The following is a 17,445-nucleotide window of genomic DNA, read 5'->3' as shown; positions in this document are numbered from 1 at the left end:
CATAGCTAGCTCCACCTGGATCAGTTTCTCATCTCTTCTCGTCTGGTTCCAGACTCAGACTCATGAACGGACACATGGATTCTTTATTCATGGCAATATCATGCAAGTACGATGGCTTGTGAAGGGGGGCAGAAATTGTTTTCAGAAGTTTAGGTGTCTTGCAGCTTACATTCAAAAGGTCTGGTTTTATGATTCACCATTACAAACATTAATTGTTTTGTAATAAATTTTGTATATCCTCGTATTTGTTATCTCCTGTCATACATCAGTCATGTCTCTTTAATTGTCTATTAGAATCGTAGAATCATATGACTGTTTATGTTGGAAAAGACCTTTGAGATCATCAGGTCCAACCATTAACCCAGGACTGCCAAGGCCACCACTAAACCATGTCCCGAAGCACTGCATCTACACATCTTTTAAATACCTCCAGGGGTAATGACTCCACCACCTCCCTAAGCAGCCTGTTCCAGTGCTTGCCAACGCTTTTGGTGAAGAAATTTTCCCTAATATCTAGTCTAAACCTCCCCTGGTGCAACTTGAGACCATTTCCTCTTGTCCTGTTGCTTGTTATCTGGCAGAAGAGACAGACCCCACCTGCCTACAGCCTCCTCTCAGGTAGTTTTAAAGAGCAATGAGGTCTCCCCTGAGCCTCTTCCATACTAAACAACCTCAGTCCACTCAGCTGCTCCTCAGAAGACTTGTGCTCCAGACCCTTCACCATCTTTGTTTCCCATCTTTCTGCATAGCCCACCACCTGTGATGAACACAGCATATGAGGTGCAGCCTCACCAGTTCCAAGTACAGGGGAATGATCGCTTCCCTAGTCCTGCTGGCCACACTGTTTCTGATACAAGCCAGGATGCTATTGGCCTTTCTGGGCACAGTGCTGGCTCATGGTCAGCCAGCTGTCAACCAGCACCCCCAGGTCCTTTCCCTTCAGGCAGCTTTCCAGCCGCTCTGCCCCAAGCCTGTAGTGCTGTGTGGGGTTGGTGTGACCCAAGTGCAGGACCCGGCACTGAGCCTTGTTGAACCTCATACAATTGGTCTCAGCCCATCAGTCCAGCTTTTCCAGAGCCCTCTGTAGAGCCTTCCTACCCTCAAACAGATCAACAGTGCCCCCCAACTTGGTGTCATCTGCGAATGTCCTGAAGGTGCACTTGATCCCCTTGTCCATATCATTGATAAAGTCATTAACCAGGACTGGCCCCAGTACTGAGCCCTGGGGCACACCACTTGTGACCGGCCACCAGCTGGATGTAACTCCATCCACCACCCCTCTTTGGGCTTGGCAAACCAGCCAGCTTTTAACCCAGCGTAGAGTACACCTGTCCAAGCCATGAGCTGCCAGTGTCTCCAGGAGAATGCTGTGGGAGATGGTGTCAAAGGCTTGACTAAAGTCTAGGTAGACAACACCCACATCCTTTCCCTTATCCACTAGGTGGGTCGCCTTGTCATAGAAAGAGATTACATTAGTCAAGCAGAACCTGCCTTTCACAAACCCATGTTGGCTGGGCCTGATCACCTGGTTGTCCTGTATCAGCTGAATGATAGCACTCAAGATGATCTGCTCTCAAAATGATCTGATTACCTACCTAGTGAGCTATTACATGACTTTAAGTCATTTGCAGCACATTTTATATTGTGTATTTTGAAATGCTATATTTAGCTATTTCCTGGTTTTCATATTCTCTTCCAGAAAGTACCAGAGGTGTCTTATGTAGATGTTCATTAGTCTTTTGATGAATTGCAATCATCCTGCTCATCAGTCTAGTACCAGCTGCTCATCAGTTAAACTGCTGAGTTTTGCCGATGTTGACATTAGCATCTGCAATTCTTTCAAAATCAACAGTTGCCCTGGAAGTCAGTCCAAAATAAATGTATTTTAAAGTTAGGCATACAGTGGAAGCTTGACTTGTTCCATAACTGATTGAAGTTGGTACCCCAAGGGAGCCATTTGATGTAAGAAGAATGCTAATTTTAAAAGAGAAACCACCCTTCAGGCTCTGTGGACTATAGAGGTAGTGTAGGTGATTAGCTTACATTTGACTGTTAGATGGCTTAAGTTAGGTAATATGAATCCCAACTTGCATGCCTGGAGTTTATTTAATGAACATACCTTATTTGTATGCAGCTTTCTATTTTTAAACAAATGTAATCTAGTTAATTAAAATAAACAGAGAAAACAAAAGGAAATACTGCAGTTGTAGTGCTACCTATAATGAAATCGATGGAGATTTGCACTAACTTAGCTACCTACGAGTAAGACTTTGCCTTTGGTTCCAACTCCTGATGTAGACGTATTGATTGTACATATGAGGACTGGACCTTTCTTATAGACATCTCTAAGTACTGTGTTATCAAGATACCTGAACATTTTTAAGGATTGGAAATTTACCTGTTATCCTAATTCAACAGGTAAATAATGAGGAAAAAGAATTTTCTTACTATGAGGTGTGGTAAGATACGACTGTTAGCTACTATAAAAAGAAGAGGGGGTATGCATACTTAATAAAACCCAACCCAAACCACCAATAACAACAAAAAAGATAGGCAGCAAAAGGAATCTGTCATGTATATTGATCTGAACTTCTGTCAGGTCTCAGCAAATTGCTATATATCATACCCTTTGGTCATTTTGTTCACTACTTTACATAAGGTTTACAGCCTATTAAGAAAAGCTGTGTCTGTTGACCATTTTTCCCTATAGAAATAAGTCATCAAAAGTTATTTTAGTTGAAAAACTAATTTGTTAGAAGTTAAGGTTATTGAAGAATATGCAATAATAATTATGTAGAATTATCAAATCTGTAGAATGGCATTCTTGTCTACTTGGAACGTTCATCAGCACATTTAAGCAAAAAAAAATTGGTCTAAACACAGCCTGAGCTCACTGAGGGAGTCTGTGATTTTCTGAAATTCCCACCTTTAGAGCTCCTAAAACAATTACTTAATTGGGAACAGGGTTAGGAGATCAGTCAACCACCTTGTCTCCAATCAGTTTATTGTCTTAAACCAGTCCATTGTCTCATCCATTCTGAGAAGACAATGATAGAATCATAGAATCATTTATGTTGGAAAAGATCTTTAAGGTCATAAAGTCCAACCATTAACCCAGGATGGCCAAGGCCACCACTAAACCATGCCCTTATGCACCAAAACAACATGTTTTTAAATACTACCAGGGGTGGTGATTCTACCATTCCCCAGGCAGCCCATTCCAATGCTTGACCACCATTTCAACAAAGAATTTTTTCCCAATACCCAATCTAAACTTCCCCAGGTGCAACTTGAGGCCATTTCCTCTTGTCCTGTTGTTTGTTATCTGGCAGAAGAGACCGACCCCCACCTGCCTATAGCCCCCTGTCAGGTAGTCGTTGAGAGTGAGGAGGTCCCCCCTGAGCCCCCTTTTCTCCAGGCTGAACAACCCCAGTCCACTCAGCTGCTGCTCAGAAGACTTGTGCTCTAGACCCCTCACCAGCTGAGTTTCCATTCTTTGGGCACAGTTCAGCACCACAAGGTCTTTCTTGTAGTGAGGGGCCCAAAACTGAACACAGCATATGAGGTGTGGCCTCATCAGTGCCGAGTACAGGGGGACAATCACTGCCCCTGTCCTGCTGGCCACACTGTCTCTGATACAAGTCAGGATGCCATTGGCCTCCTTGGCCACCTGGGCACACTGCTGGCTCATGGTCAGCCAGCTGTCAACCAGCACCCCCAGCTCCTTTCCCCTCAGGCAGTTTTCCAGCCACTCTGCCCCAAGCCCATAGCGCTGTGTGGGGCTGGTGTGACCCAGGTGCAGGACCCGGCACTGAGCCTTGTTGAACCTCATACAACTGGCCTGGGCCCATCAGTCCAGCCTGTCCAGGTCCCTCTGCAGAGCCTTCCTACCCTCAAACAGATCAACACTCCCACATGATTTGGTGTCATCTGCAAATGTCCTGAAGGTGCACTTGATCCCCTTGTCCATATCATTGATAAAGACATTAACCAGGACTGGCCCCAGTACTGAGCCCTGGGGCACACCACTTGTGACTGGCCGCCAGCTGGATGTAACTCCATTCGTCATGACTCTTTTGGCTTGGCCATCCAGCCAGCTTTTAACCCAGCATAGAGTACACTTGTCCAAGCCATGAGCTGCCAGTTTCTCCAGGAGAATGCTGTGGGAGACAGTGTAAAAGGCTTTATTAAAGTCTAGGTAGACAACACCAACAGCCTTTCCCTCATTCACCAGGTGGGTCACCTTGTCATAGAAGGAGATCTGGTTAGTCAAGGAGGACTTGCCTTTCATAAACCCGTGTTGACTGAGCCTGATCCCATGGTTGCCCTGCACACACTGTGTGATGGTGCTCAGGATGATCTTCTGACATGCCTGTAGTTTCCCAGATTCTCCTTCTTGCCCTTCTACATGGGTGTCACATTGGCTAACCTCCAGTCTTCTGGGACCTTCCCAGTTATCCAGGACACTTGATAAATGATGGAGAGTGACTTGGCAAGCTTGTCTTCCAGCTCTCTTAGTACCCTCAGGTGGATCCCATGCAGTACCATAGACTTGTGCATAACCTGGTGGAGCAGCAGGTCACTAAGCATTTCCTCCTGAACTATGGGGACTTCATTCTGTTCTTTGTCCCTGTTTTCCATCTCAGGAGATTGAGTACCTTGAGATAATCAGTCTATTTAAGACTGAGGCAAAGAAGGCGTTAAGTATTTCAGTCTTTTCCTCATCCTCTGTGGAATGTCACAGACACATTCCCTATAAGAACAAGCACTAGTGACCATGAGACTTCTCCCAGCTTCTTGCAGATTGTTTCATCTGCCTCTTCATCCTGGTAGGATGGCCTGTAAAAGACTTTAACCAGGATATCTGCATTGTTGGCCCTCCCCCTGATCTTCACCCATAAACATTCAACCTTGTTGTTGCCACCATTCAGCTCTAGACAATCAAAACACTTCCTTATCTACAGGACTACCCTCCCCATTGCTTATCCCTTCCGATGAATTTACAGCCATCCATTGCAGCACTCCAGCCATGCAAGTTATCCCACGTATTTCTGTGATGGCATCTATGTCATTGTTTTTCTGCTGCATGACGGCTTCCAGCTTCAAATGTTAAAAAATACTAATAGCGGGGATGCAGTCCCCCACTACCACAAATGATGCAGTCAAGTTTCCTGCATTTGGGGACATTGCAAGGGTCAGCACACCTGGAGTACAGGGGATGCACCTCACCCTGAGAAAACCACCTGCCTGATCATGGTGTCTTCCCTGCCAGGTAAGTATTACACAATAGGGAGCTGAGAAGGAAGGTGAGGAGTTTCTGGGCCACATCATAATCTAGGGATTAATGATGTAAGTGCACTGGATGTGCACACAAGATACCCCATAATTATAAGGAAAACTTAAGACTGATTCATACTTATAAATAAAATTCCATAGCTCTTGACACTACTGGTATTTTTATGGTTTGTATCTGAAGGCCAGAAGAATGGAACTGCAGATGTCTTTTTCCTTCACTTGTAGTCCGTAATCTCTCTATTCAGATATAATTTCTTCAAAGTTGGAAGAAACATTATTATTTTTTTAGTTAGTATATCTTCAAGCTTATAAGAAAAGCTTGCAGAAATGAGTTAAAAAAACTTTATTTGCAAACTGATTAGTTGGGAAGGTGACCCTCAGTTTTAATAAGTAAAATAAGGACTGTCGTTTCTCTCTCTTTTAATTAAATTTCTGGAAATCTTTTAACAAATGAATTAATTTAATAATTTTTTTGTGCCTTGGCCTCTTACCAGCAGTGCTAAATTCTATACAATATGCTTTTAGTGCCCAGTTGAATATTAATAAAGAAAGTTTATACTCGTCTATGCTGGAACTAGCTTAGTATATTACATCATTAAAAAAATCTAAGGTGCAGTATCAGGTTTCAAGTACAGTGGACTCTGCTTAAGACCAGACTATTTTCATTGGCAAAGCATAGAATGCATTAAAGATATATAATAATTAATAAACAGAATTTGGAAGTTATATGCAATGTAAAAATCTTTAACAATGTTGATGTCAGTAGTCCTAAACAAGTAGCAAATGAAAACTATAGCCAAAAAAAAGGGAGAATATATTCCAAACAGTGAAAACAAGCATCTATACTTTTGTCTAAAGGTTAAGAATAAGAACAAGTTTTCAGAATTAATGAGAAATATAGAAATATCCAAGACCAAGAGTTTTGTTTCCATTGCAACAGATATTTGGTTCAAACTTGCTTTTCTTGAAATCAGTGGAAGCACACTCACCACTTAGAAGATAGTTTGAGTTCTTGATTATTTATTTAGATAACCTTTCTGTCTGCACCTCAAAAGAGCACTTAATGGAATGACTAAGTTGAGGTCTACTTATAGAACATGTATATGCATGTGTGGTGGGTTGACCCTGACAGGGTGCCAGGTGCTGCCCACCAAGCCACTCTGCCACTCCCCCTCCTCAGCTGGGCAGGGGCAGAAAATTAGCAGCTCATGGGCTGAGATAAGGACAGGGAGAAATCACTCACCAATTACTGTCATGGGCAAAACAGACTCAACTTGGGGAAATTAATTTAATTTATTACCAGTCAAATCAGAGTAGGATAATGAGAAATAGATCCAAATCTTGAAAACACCTTTCCCCCACCTCTCCCTTCTTCCCAGGCTCAACTTCATTCAGTTCATCACACATTGCCTCTGCCACTCATTCCTCACTCTTCATCTGCTTCAGTGTGGGGTCCATCCCATGGCAGACATTCCTGCATGAACTTCTCCAATGTGGACCCTTCCCACAGGCTGCAATTCTTCACAAACTACTCCAGCGTGGGTCCCTTCCACGGGGTGCAGTCCCTCAGGAACAGCCTGCTCCAGTGTGTGTCCCCTGTGGGGTCACAACTCCTGCCAGCAAACCTGCTCCAGCCTGGGCTTTTCTCTCCATGCGGCCACAGGTCCTGCCAGGACCCTGCTAGAGCATAGGCTATCCACAGTGTCGCAGCCTCCTTCAGATGCATCCATCTGCTCTGGCATGTAGTCCTCCATGGGCTGCAGGTAGATATCTGCTCCACCGTTAACCTCCATGGGCTGAGAGGCACAGCCTGCCTCACCGTGGTCTTCACCATGGGCTGCAGGGGAATCTCTGCTCCAGCACTTGGAGCACCTCCTCCCCTCCTTCTTCACTGACCTTGGTGTGTGCAGAGTTGTTTCTCTTATGTATTCTCACTCTTCTCTCCTAGATGCAGGAGATTTACCCCCTTCTTAAATATGTTATTGCAGATGTGCTACCACCATCACTAATGGTCTCAACCATGCTCAGCAGTGTATCCATCTTGCAGCTGGCTGGCATTGGCTTTATCAGACACAGGGGAAGTTTCTGGCATCTCCTCACAGAAGCCACCCCTTTAGCTCCCCTCTGCTAACAAAACCTTGCCACATAAACAAAACTCAGCATGTTTCTTCTGAAATTATTGTTTGGGTTATTTGATTTTTTTTCTTTAAATAAATATATTCTTAAACATATTACTGAATAATGGTGATCTGCTAACTAGCTGAATAAGTAAATAAATGTATTTCATTCTAATAAGTTGTTTAAATACTCACAGGACTTAGGCTCAAATACACTCTAGCTTTTGCATTGCAAATGCTACAACCCCAGGTTCAAGAATAATAAAGAAACAATTTGCCAAGAATAAGGGAAGACTTTTAGTGCAGTGCTTTTGGTTGTTGGGGTTTTTTTATCCCTCTGACATTTATAGATGAAAGAATAAAGAAAGATCAATGCAGTTGCTATTTTTTCCACGTGATAGGCCTTTTCCAAAAACAGCTGACTGCTATGATCAACATGTTTTGCTCAAAATCTCTCTGACTTGGTGAAATGTCAGAACAATAAAGCATTTGTCCTCTGGAAGCTGGCCTGAAATTATCAAAAACTACTGAAACCCCAGGCTTTCCAGCTGTAGCTAAACTACCTCACCTTGAAGATGTTGTTTCAAGAATCTAACACTTACTGGCTTTTGGCTGGGAACTTGATATTTTCCAGAATCGCTAATTTTAAGTGGTGCTGCCAAATCTATAAGGCTCCTTAACACAAAGCGAGACTAGATTGCAACACAACACTTCGCCAGGTGATTGTGCTACCATTCAGAAGGACCTTGTCAGGCTGGAGAAATAGGCTGATAGAACCCTTATGATGTTCAATGAAGGGAAAAGCCAAGCCTTGCACTGAAGGAAGAATAACTCTGTAAACCAGTATAGGCTGGGGACGAGTTCTGCAAAGAAAGAGCTGGGGGTCTTGGTGGACACTGAGCCAGCAGCCTGCCCTTGCAGCAAAGAAGGTCGAAAGCCTCTCAGTGTGCATTAGGGAGAGCATTCACAGGTCAAACCACCTAAGCTGATTCTGTATCACCATGAATGGACTTCAATTCATGCCTTTATATATCATACCAAGTAGATATTTATCTCTGTATCCTACAGTCAATACAAAGCAACCGTCAACAGAAAGAAGTATTAGTAAACAACTTACCTAAGCAGTTTTAGATGCACATCTTTGAATAATTTCACTGAGAAGTACCTATTTATCTCCATGACTATATCAGGTGGACGGACACACTTGTTCAAATAAGTCCTATCTCTAGAGAATTTAATCAACAAGAAAGTAGATTAGCTTGGATACAGAACTGCACAACCGCAATTAATATGCTTCCACAAGCTAATCTCCACATGATACTGCATTGAGCTTTATAGGCATGCTAGTTTGAGCTGCCCTAACTCATGGTCTCTGAAATGTACACATCATTACACAAATATTTATTTTCCCAGTGATAAATCCCCATATTAGTTGCTATCTGGTATTTTGGGATTTCTTTATTTCCTGTGGATATTTCCATTTTAAATAAACATGCCAGGATTTGTTGAGTACTCATTTTGAAGGAAAAAAGACAGCTGTCTAAAGGCACAGTGTGTTACGGCTCACCTTGTATCAGTGGCTGTATTTGTGCAAGATCCCAGTCCCCAGGTCCTTGGCTTTCCTTTGTTGATGCCTTTTTTTTTTGATGGACACAAACTCAGCACAAGCCAGGAGAGGGCCATTGCCCTCTTTGGATAAGCAATCCACACATACATCAAAAAGGTAAAAAAATTTTGCACCTTGTAATGCCAGGTCACTTTGACAACTGCCTTGTATGGATTTGGGGGTTTCACTGATTTTTGAAAATACCAATTTAAGTTTATCCAGGGTCACATGGTTGTCAAGGACTGTGACTTCCAGATCCTCACTACATGTTCTAAATTTCATTTACCTTAGTTTTCCTTTTAAAATGGCTGGGGTTCTGCTTTTGTCATCTCCATTCTCTCCTGTTTGTATCTCCTGAACTCTCTAAGGACAGGGAAGTGAGAGAAGTCCAGTATATTTAAAAGGTTAAAGTCTCTGTTTGTAAGTCCATTAGGAGTTTATAGTTTTTAAACAGACTTTACTGGCCATTAAAATTCTGATGCCTTTGCCTGACAAAGATTGTAATGAAAATAGAAAACGGCATTAAATGGAAACCGTTCTGAAGATGATTGCAAAAGATACAAGCCTAACTCATTCTCATTATAGCTTTGTGTTGGTATAATTGTGAGTGTTACTCGGATACCTGAAATACTTGGAGAGAATTTTATTGTGATTGTAAAAAGGTGCTACTTAATTTGATTTAAAATCAGAACTGTAGTTGCCTACTTTGGCTGTACTGCAAATGGCATAGGAGCAGCTGACACTGATTTTGTGCAGGACTGCAGGAACATTTTTCTGTTGCTTAAGCCCAGCTACTGACATTCAAGACATCTATATATGGTTTTAAGACTTAATTTGCTGATCATCCACAAAGCGGACATGTTAGCTGCTCCCATCTTGTAGTTTAGGGTGAAACCAGACTGGAGAAAATCCTACAATTTTAGATTGTATCGAAACACATCCTTGTCTTTGCATGGATGATCTTGAGGACGTTGCCTCGACATATGCTTCCAGGTAGGGCTCAAGTTTTTTCTTTCCAGCGATGAGAGTGAAAAATGTCATCTTCAGAGTCATCCCAGAAAGATTTCAGTGTGGCCTGCCTAGGAATATAGGAAGCCTCAATTCAAGGTAGTGGATGAGATTAATGTGAAAGCATGCAGTTGTCTTTCAGGAGTGCTCAGGCAGCTCCTAGAGCTGATATGTTTAAGGAAAACTGTAGAGGTGGTCTGTGACTGTATGGAAGGGACAAGTCCATTCATTCCTGAGAACTTTAAAAACAAAGAAGCCATGCTATACAGGATGCCGTTGCTAAAACATCAGTGCAAATTCATGGAAATTTGGCTTGAAACTGCTGAAGCACCGTACATTTACATCTTTATTTACTGACTTTAATAGTACTTAAAGAATTGTTTCTTTTTCAATTTGGTTTGTTTTGGTTAGGTTTTTTTAAGGAAATAATGTAATTGCTTCTACTTGGGGCCTGTTTTAATAGTACATTTGAATAAGTAAAATATTAGCAAGTCTCATCATCATTTTTTCCCAGGTTTCATGTGCAGCTACTTATACCCCTTTTCACAGTCTTGATAATTTCCATAATACCAAACCAGATGGTTGGGGGGGGGGGGGGGGGGGGGGGGGGTAGGGAAGAAAAAAAAGAAAAGAAAAGGAAAAAAAAAAAAAGAAAACATTGTCAAAGGCAGATTCCTTGCTTCTGTATCAAAGAAAACCACTTCTCATGGAGAATAGTTACAATTAAGTCTAATAATAGACACAGAATCTTGCCCCTGTGTCCCAGAAGCCAGAGGAGACACAGATATTATTTATATGTCACAGTACACATATGTCTAAGTGGATGCCACTGGCTAAAATTGATAACGGAAACTTGTTTATCACTTTTCAAGAAAATATTCTGCCACTGTATAATGGTATATATATATACGTAAATATAATATATGTACAATGGTGAATGTAGATAGAAAGTCTGCCTTATCATACAGTATAAGAAGAAGACAAAAAAGATAGTTGTGGACTGTAAAAGTAATCTGAGGCCCATATTCTTTTTTAATTGAATAAGAATCAATATTTCCTACAAATAGAATTGGTATGAAATCTAAAAGAAAGATAGCTCAGCCAAGAAACCATTGATCTGTTCTGTACAATACATGCTGTTTATGCAACTCTGTGTATGCGTTTGCATGTGCACATGTATCTTTGTGTGTAAACACACATCTGTGTGTATTACTTCCCAAGAAATCAATATAGTGCCATGTTTTTGCTTAAACTTCTGTTTTGTAATATAGATTCTTAGAAAGGGAGATTCATGGCCTGCTAATACAGTGCAAATTGTCTTACAAGATTCTTAGCAGTGGTCAATATGTTTACTGTTTTAGAGAATAAAGCATTACCCTTGAGAGATATGGCTCATATCCTAAAGAACAAAGAAATGTTTAGTGAACCGAAAGCAGGGGATACAAATAGAGCATACACTAAACATATTAATTCTAAATGATGTGGCCACATTCTTCAGCACTGGCTCACAGCAGTTTTTCCTTGACATAGTAGAACTGCTTCTGATTTATGTCATGTAAATAATAGGAGAATCTATGCTGCCATTTAAATATGCTTCATTGGAAAACAATGAAAACAATTCTAAAGGCATGCATTTTTGAACAGCATAAGCAGTTCAACTGCACAAGCAAGATATCTATATTGATCCAAAAAAAGTCACTTTAGATTTACTGGGGAGAAAATAGAAATAGAGAAAACCAACTTGTTGTCTTCTTGTCTAAGTTCACTGAATTTTTACTACTTCTGTTACCTTTTTATTCTCTTTAACATCTAGGCAAAGTGAGTGCAATTAGGTGTAAGAAGCTTTTGTTGTTGGTTTGGGTTTTTTTAAAGGCTACTATATACTGGTTTATCATTACTTGAATAGGCTTTGTATTGACCTGATCTTGCAAGATTGCATGGCTTGTCTGGATTTGTCTTAGTCTATGCTGATCTTAGCTTCTTTCAGTTGTGACAATTGTCTAGCAATCAAGTGTTATCTAAATTTGTTTAAGCTTTAGTTTACATTTGTGGAATTATACCATATAGGGCCTGTTGTTCATGGATAAGTAGCAGAACAAGTACTCTGCGCAGGGTGAAGCAGCTTATGACCCTAGAACAAAAATGTAGGGTTTAGGTGAGGGCAGGCACAATATGACACAAGAAGTACTAGGACTACACATAAATCAGTCCAGACACTGATGACTAAAGGTGTAAACAAACAAACAAATGTGTGTCAGGTGAAAGATCTGTATTTAAGGTATGTTTCCTTTGATCCAGAAGAACTGAAGTGTAGTATTTTATACATGTAAATGTCTGAGATACTTGTGACTGAAGCCTAGTTATTCTACACATATTATCTCTTCTGCTGGGCCATGCCAGAAACGTTACCAAGGCCCTTCCCCTCTAGAAGAGACTGGTAGTGGCTGGTTAAGGAAAGAGTAGAGGACGTGGGGAAACAGGGATCATCTCCTGCCCCTATTTGCCATCCCACTCATTATCAACCTGAAATTTAGGAAATTCCTGAACCAAATATGTTTAATAGCTTCTCATGGTCTAGTCGTCTATGCATTTGCCTAAGCCCTTTCTGAAGTAACATAGTGTCCTTTGGACAGAGCTACCACAATTTGATTATGCATTTAGTTAAAAAGATAGAACATAGAAAATACTTCATGTTAAGCCATTGTTCTGTTTTGTTACTGCCAGCTGAACATCTGCTTCTTTCTTGGGACTTCAGGGAGTACAGGATGTAGTCCAACTTAAATGCAAGAGCATGACAACATGGCTTATATATAACATGTTACTACTCTGTGAACCGATAAACCTAATTAAATATAAGATAGTTTCTAGATTGAAACTTAACCTCCTTACATGGTTTACACTCAAATTCCATCGAAATGGAAACTACAAATTCATTCCTTAAATTCATAGTTAGAACAGTTTTCAGCACAGGTCCCTCTATCAAAACACTGAATATTAACTGAGGAATTATTTTTGATTATGAGTGTGTTTTTCAGTCTCAACAACCTTACTTTGACACTATGTCAAAGATGTCCCTAACAGTTTTGTTTTTATAACTGACATTCATCCCAGGTGATCTCAATTGATACCTAGGGATTTATAACACATATAATAAACAGGTCTTGGCATTTTCAAATTCATTTCCTTGACCTAACAAAGTGACATAATCATAAACTTCGGTCTTCTTGCAAGAAAGCTTTCCCATTACCATTACTGATGAAATAAATATTAGCAAACTTTAGGCTATCATTCACACTAGAGAAAATTTTGCATTAATTCATTCAGCAGCCCTCCTCCTGGTTCTCAGTGAGGGCAGACTTCATCCCTGAGTACTTTCTTACATCTATGACAAAAGGGTGTAACAAGTACAGCAGTGTCAGTACTTTTAGAATGGTTCAGTTTTCTTCCTTTTGGGGTTTTCTTACTTTTCAAATCAGTATGTGAGTGACTTCCTTCTACTGCAGTGGACCTGAGTATATATAAAGGATTTTCCTGCTAGCAGGGATTTGCTGGCTAGTTTGGCTCTGGCAAGCAGAAGCTTGTTGTTAAAGAGCATGAGATCACACATTCAGAAATGCTTTCAGCAGCTGTGTACAGCTGACTGGCATCCCCAGTACCTGTGTATATATGGCCACAGATCATCGTAATTGACTCTCTCTGCTCTATTGGTTTAATTACCAGGAAGAGTTTGCTTATAGAACAGGTAGTCAGGTTTTATACTTTATTAACTTTGTTACATTACAGTGTCAGTGTTGCGTAACTCCATTTAGTCTGTTGTATGTCTTTTGTGACCTTTCTGACTTTTTTCTGCTCTGCTTTCCAGAATTTATTAGTTTTATCAACAATGTGGACAGAAGACTGCATGGGATGTACCATGGTTGACTGAAGATGACAACAAAGAGCTCTGGACATTCTAGAAGTACAACACGAGAACTGGAAGACCAGCTGAGGCAGCAGATGTTGCAAATTCGGAGCATCTCCTGAGGACTGGTGATGCTCAGAGAGGACCTGAGTCATCTTAAGTCAGTCACTGAGCCACATGATGATGATATTAAAAACAATTTACTTCTGCCTGTGAACACATTCATGTGGAGTAAAGAAGCATAATGCAGAGATCTTTGACTCAGTAAAAACCTGGGAAAGTCCATATAATTCTGCACAGTGTTTATGATTTTACCCAGCTGGACTTCGAAGCAGGCTAGCTGTGTTTGCTGCGAATGGTGCCTTAGCTTATAAATTCCTCTTTGTTGGCAGACACAATACCACACACATACAGGAAAGAATATCGTTGTGCTGCTTTTGATTTCCCTACTTTTCTGGTTCAGATAAGTATGTAGGATGAACTGTTTCTTGTATAAACCTAACAATGCTTTACAGGACAGAGCTTCAGAAGGCTACTACGCTTAGCACAGCACTTCTTCAAGAACATAATTTCCCTTTTCTTCCTGTCCCAATTTGTGGTCAAAGGTTAGTGATTTTTAAATTATTCCTGTTTCACTTGGTCTTACTCTTACTAAAAGCTTATGGAAACAGCATTCTTGATGTGAAAATGAGCTGCATGTGTCCTATTCAGAGCCTTGCAAAGCTTCATGCTTTCTCAGTTGTTCATGCTAATTTCCTCTATTAATGGTCATGCCCAGCTGCCCTGTTATGAACTGAAACCACAATTTTATCAACATGGATTTTAAGAACAATTGTGTGCCAGACTTTACATCATGAATCATCATGGTTCCCCTGTGATATACTGTGATATCTATTATAGGTCCTTACTGGTCAGCAGCAATGTCTGGAATTCCTGAGTTCATGCCAGGAATGTACTACCATGTCTATTGTCCAACACTACTACTATATGTTAGCATTATCTCTTGAGGTTGGCTGAGCTGCACCCTGAAAACAAAGAAAAAAAGCCCTGAATATTACGTGATTGGAATGGATTGCTTGAATCATCCTATACAACTCAGTTCAGTTACATAGAAGAACAAGACTTCTCTGAGACTACAAATATAAGTAGTACAAATAGGATTTTATTCAGATAACATGCAAGACTTGGTGAAATTCTCCTGTGTTGGCCTTAGTGTTCCCTGTATATGGCTGTGCAATAACTTATTTGAATGTCTTGGACTTTCTTGCAAGATCTACTGACCTGAATCGATCAAAATAGAACTAAAACTAATCTTTGCTGAGGATGATTTCCTGGCTCTGGTAACCAGTCTTCTTGCATCCTTGCCACTGTTTAGCTATACACAGTCATTTCTTTAGGTTTCAAAGGAAATAATTGCTCCAAGATTAAGTGAAGCTGCGTTCATGAAAATTTTCACCAAAGATGTTATGCAATGCTTAAATGACAACTACCATATTATTGGAAAGCCTATACCTGCATGTCGCATGATATATCAAGAAACAAATGCCTCAGTAAACCTGACCATTTGGAAATATTATAGGCAGATTAGAAAGATGTCAGTAAAAATCACTGTCTGTCTTTAACTATTACGCAAGAATGTTGGATAGGGATTTCACCTAACAGTTACCCTGATAAAAAGACGTAAAGTAGACTAAGGTACTTTATGGAACATCCTACTCATTACCCACAACTCTATATTCAGTGATCAGAAGTACTGCAGTTCCTGATAACAAGGAATCAGATCATAAATCTGTCAGTCTAGTGTTTTGCCTGAAGCACTGGACAATGCCCGGTAACTGATGACAGATACAGCAACTCAGTCTCACAGTTAAGTAGGTTTGTCACATTACAGGTCACTTGCATCAGATCAGGCAGAAAGGGAAAAGCTCCTGCCCACACAGAAATAGTGGACTGGCCACTGCGTCACACAGACACACTCCTTGTCAGCCCAGGCTGCTCACTGCAAGAGTCAACATTCTTCTGCACACCTGATGACTAATGCAACAATTAAGATTCTGTCACATCACATGTACTTGGCAGCAATTTCTCTTAGCGCTGTATTGCCAGAATTTCAGGCAATTTTTCATGAGGCTAATAATGGTTCAAAATGTAGCCAACATTCAGCAATGAGATACCATTTAAAAACAGGTATGTAAAAATAAGAGTGCTGTACAGAGGACATGGGAGACAGACATCCAGTTGTATTTTGGTATTAGGGATATATTCTGAGAAAAGCAGGAATGGCTTAAAGTCATATTTTTTTTTTAGCTTTGAAAAGAAAAAATGAAGAGGGAGATGATCCTCCAATAGGAAAAGGATGAGTAAAATACAAATGTTGATCAATTGTCTCCGTTGCGAAAAAAAGTAAAAAAAAAAAAAAAAAGAAAACTGATAAATTTAAAGAAAGACATGTGGGACTGCAGTTATGAATATTTTTTGGTAGGAGAAACTTCATCTCCAGCCATCTCTAAGATCAGTTTAGATTAGCAAGTCAGAGGTGTTCTAAGTGTTGTTGGCCTAGGTGAGAGGAAGGGACTGTATTAAAGAAGTTCTCAATTGACTTCTATTTCTTTTCAGTGATTGAAACCTTTTCCTAACTTTGCTGTCCATGTGCCTACCTCCTAATTTCTGCTTTAATTTCCCAGGTGATTCCAGTCTGGTTCCAGAATCAAATTCAAAATAGAATAAAATGCAGACTTTCAAAATTTGAGTTTCCTGCATTGTAACTCCAGACGGATATTTATTTTCTTTTAATTTCCATAAGAAGCTCAGGTGTCTACCTTCAAACATATTTACATACCACACTCTGATTGTCTTTGTCAGTTGTGCTGTGCTTCCCACAACTTACTGGTGAATAAATGGCCTCCTGCACTTCAAGAACACAAGCCTGAAAAGAGTTTGCCAACCCGAGCTCCAGAATTCTTTAGGATGTTCTTCATCACAAAGCTGTTTGTAAGAAAAACTTACCCGAACAATGCAGGTTGGGGGTGGGGGTGGGGGGGGTGGGGGGAGCGGCGCAGCAGGGGAAAGATCCTATTTATATAATTTGAGAGTGTTTTCTCTATTAATTGTCTCCACCAACATATGCAAAACATACATTTTAGTATGTTTACATTTAGTACATCTGTTACAAAGTACAAGACAGACAAAAGATTGAGACTTTTTGTCCACTTATGGAGTATCTATACTACTAATGAAAAAAGGAGTTCTTAAAATAAAATGGATTCTATAGCCTCACCAGCAAAATACCTTTAAATTGTGTTATGTGCTGTTTGTGTTTTCAACATCAGTAAGTGAAAATTAATTTATTTAATTCTTTGTACTTCTTCTTTGACTGACTTAAGGGGTACACATTGTGCTGGATTTTTGTGCTATGGAAACTTCATATTTTGAAACAAGATTACTACATGATTTCACATGATACACATTTTTCACTTTCAACTGTGAATGAAAAAGGCACCACATAGCAATGTTTCTCA

The 17,445-nt window shown here is 40.3% G+C and overlaps 1 pseudogene; it reads right to left on the bottom strand.

Moving 5' to 3' along the window:
* Positions 1-5,125: 5,125 nt before the first annotated feature.
* LOC121085938 lies at positions 5,126-5,280 on the bottom strand (annotated as a pseudogene).
* Positions 5,281-17,445: the final 12,165 nt, after the last annotated feature.

This window comes from Falco naumanni, chromosome 3 (assembly GCF_017639655.2).
Source record: "Falco naumanni isolate bFalNau1 chromosome 3, bFalNau1.pat, whole genome shotgun sequence".
Lineage (NCBI taxonomy): Eukaryota > Metazoa > Chordata > Aves > Falconiformes > Falconidae > Falco > Falco naumanni.
The sequence above is the reverse complement of the archived record's forward strand: the minus strand, read 5'-3'. Positions and strand labels throughout refer to the sequence as shown.